At 38.7% G+C, this 3,407-nt stretch overlaps 1 long non-coding RNA gene across 1 annotated transcript; it reads left to right on the top strand.

Annotated features, from left to right (window-relative positions):
* The first annotated feature begins 127 nt into the window (after positions 1 to 127).
* On the top strand, positions 128 to 1,401 carry LOC135462692 (uncharacterized). Its single transcript, XR_010443475.1, has 3 exons — positions 128 to 222; positions 678 to 930; positions 1,287 to 1,401. It is a non-coding gene; the product is annotated as an uncharacterized LOC135462692 (long non-coding RNA).
* Positions 1,402 to 3,407: the final 2,006 nt, after the last annotated feature.

Genomic DNA, 3,407 nt, shown 5'->3' with positions numbered 1-3,407 from the left:
ATATACTTTTCATCTAAAGGATACCCGTAGTGAATATATATTTCCTACATGAATATTATGAAACATGTTTAAAATGCTCTGGAACTATTCATTTAAGTGTATGTTATTTCATATGCTGTGGAATAATACTGATAGGATATTTTGACTCATTTGGGAGTGGTAGTCTTGGAATGCTGTACGTCCCAGTCTTGCCACAACGACTACACCAGCTGTTTGATGCTGGTACGTATTTTTACGTTCACGGAAAGCAATAGAAATACTAATTTGTCATCTGTCTGTCTGTCACGCTTTGGTTTCCGTGCAATTACTTCTTCAAATACTGTCCAGCTTTGATAAATTTTTGTGTGCAACTTCATTTTGTGAAATATTGTGTGGATGGATTACAGAATGCTGTCGAGTACGTGCATGCTGAATTTCAACATATTTGGTGATTTCCGGTATTCTAATTGTTGGATGGTTTCAGGGCTACAATTAACTGTTTCAAACATTGTCCATTTTGACCAAATTAGCACTGATTCATTTTGTGACACCTCATAGCCTTTCAAATTCGAAAACTAGTTTGGCTCCTGAATAAGTTTTGCATAGTTTAATAGCATGCATATAGCACAGCGGTATTCTCTGAATGTGCCCGTTGAAATTGATTGTGGCCCTGCATGCTTTCTTGTTATTTCCTGCAGATTCACCAGTAATGTATCTAGGTATCAAGGGTCAGCACATGACAGTTTCATAATGAAGCAAAGCCGCATTTGGATGAAGTACCAGCATAGTGATTTTGATGGTACCATTATCCTTGGGGACAGTGGCTATCCTCTGAAACCATGGTTAATGGTGCCCTTCATACAGACACATAATGATGCACAGGCCAAGTACAACAAGAGCCACAAAACTACAAGGTGCACTGTTGAGAGAGCTTTTGGAGTCGAGGTTTAGGTACGAATAACGTCTGGTTCATCATGACTTTCACAGATTATATAGCGCTTCTGCCCATAATACATTTTATACATATACAGATATGGGTCTACTCGATGGTCCATCCTTGACACCATCAATCTTGATGTTGGTTCAGTCACGGCTCCACTTGTTTACACTGCGTGTGCAAATCCGGTTTTCAGCATGCTCTAGTAAAACTGTTATAAATGAAACAAGACGCTTTAATCAAATAAAAACAAACACCATTATAAAACTCCCTGTTATATATGTATAGCAATTGGTTGTTCATTAGTACTTTTCTTTTTCCTCAACGTTTCATTAAATTTTGAAAGGTATTCCATCTGTCTATTATTCAGATCTGGCCGGTTCCCGATGCATTCGCCAAAAGTGAATGCACAGGTTGTTGTAGCTGTCTTTAAGCTACACAACCTGTGCATCAACAACCAGCTACCTAACCCCGAGATAGAGCCGGACGATGCGGAAGAAGGGGATGATGATGATCATCATACCACAGGTGTTACCCTGCTTGCAGATGGGGCACGAGCCAGAGATGAACTTGTTAGGTTCAGATTTAGCTAGTAACCTGTACCACAAGTTGGAATTTTTGCTGTTTAGATGAATATTGTATTTCGCCTAAAATTCCGCTCATGACTGAGCCGAAGCCATGCCGAAGTTATTATACATGATGTCTTACATAGTCATATTACAGAGACACCTGGCTGACCAGTACTTATTCTGAGCCTTATGCTGAGGGCCAAACGTACCAAGCAAGTGTCTCAACACCAATGTTAAAGTCTTAGGTATGAACTAGAACTGCATGCAGTTTTAAGGCTTCCAAGCTGTTTCATACACAATTTTCAGCTTTTGCGTCATTGTAGATCAGTCGCAGGATGCTGCAGAGTTTGTACCAGTAGTCCAGTCGAGGTATTTTATTTATTTAATTGGTGTGTTACCCCGTATTCAAGACTTTTTCACTTATTTGACGGTAGCCAGCATTATGGTGGGAGGAAACCAGGCAGAGCTTGGGGAAAACCCACAACCATCCACAGGTTGCTGCAAGACCTTGCTGGTATTTTGATAAACGTGGCTGAATCAGTGCATTGTATATGAAGCATACAACACGTGTAAATCTGCCAAATATGTGGTGTACTTATCAACATGGCTGAAAACTGTCTAATACACATATAATGCACATATAGCCTATTGCACTCACCAGTTTTCACCTTTACAGCTATTCTCTCACGTGACCTCCAAGTATGGATCAACTTGCACTTTTGCATTTTGTCACAATACTATACATCGCAGAAAATAAAGGAGACCAGTTTTATGACCAGAACGTCAAACATTGTCGGGCAGCAGGCTTTTAATATTCCTCTTGGCCATCAGTGTGCATGTAGCTGCACCGTAAGTATGTACTTAGACATTTGCCAATACAGTTCATTAGCCTTTCCATAGTTGATGAAGCGCTACAAGTATTGTACTTATGAAGACAAATCGGGAAGAAGCCCATATGTTGTCAAGGGGAGATAACTTTTACTGTAGTGGATAAAAGCACTAAATAAAGCTGCTTACCCTTGACTTTTGAAGCCATTTACACCATGAATTTATGAAGACAGCTCAAAGATTTTCAGCACACATACAGTACATATATATAGCGTTTTCCACTGAGCGATTCTCAGCTTTACGGCTGTTTTCTGTAACTTGACCTGCAAATATGGGGAACTTGCACATTTTTGCAATTTGCTACATTTACTTGAACAATTTTCAGCGGTGAAGAAAAAAGTCCTCATTGAGCTAAATGTGTGCAACTGCAGCTTAAATATTGGCTTAATCGCAACAGCCGGTCCGGAGAACAAAATGTTTTGAGGATTTTTATTAAAATCCATTATGGCCCTTCCAAGTCACGTTAATCAAGAGTTTACAAAGTCTAGGTGCAAAAAACAACATACTGAAATTTTATAACTTTTGCGATATGATGTTTTCTAAAAAAAAACGTGGGACAATTTTGTGGGGGATAATAATAAAAGCCCAAATAAAAAACAATAGGGATTCAAGCCTGAATGCCTAATAATCCCAACAAAAACAATAGGGATTCAAGCCTGAATGCCTAATAATCCCAACAAAACAATAGGGATTCAAGCCTGAATGCCTAATAATCCCAACAAAACAATAGGGATTCAAGCCTGAATGCCTAATAATCCCAACAAAAACAATAGGGATTCAAGTAGTTCAGGCTTAATAATCCAAACGATAACAATTGTAGAATAAATAGCGCAGCAGCACGTCATATACAGTCAAGTTAGTACATGTACTGACATAACCTAAAATTTCATCCAGGAAAAAGCTACTCATTTTTCTAAATCCTGACTGAGAGGTTTATTGATCTTAGAATGGTGATTCGAGGTTTATATGGAAGGTAGGCCCATGTCCTACTGGAAGCATGTGTTACAAAAATAATATTTTATGACATTCATTTG

The sequence above is a fragment of the Liolophura sinensis genome, chromosome 2 (genome assembly GCF_032854445.1).
Source record: "Liolophura sinensis isolate JHLJ2023 chromosome 2, CUHK_Ljap_v2, whole genome shotgun sequence".
NCBI lineage: Eukaryota > Metazoa > Mollusca > Polyplacophora > Chitonida > Chitonidae > Liolophura > Liolophura sinensis.
Note: the sequence above shows the minus strand (reverse complement) of the source record. Positions and strands in the feature narration are given on the sequence as shown.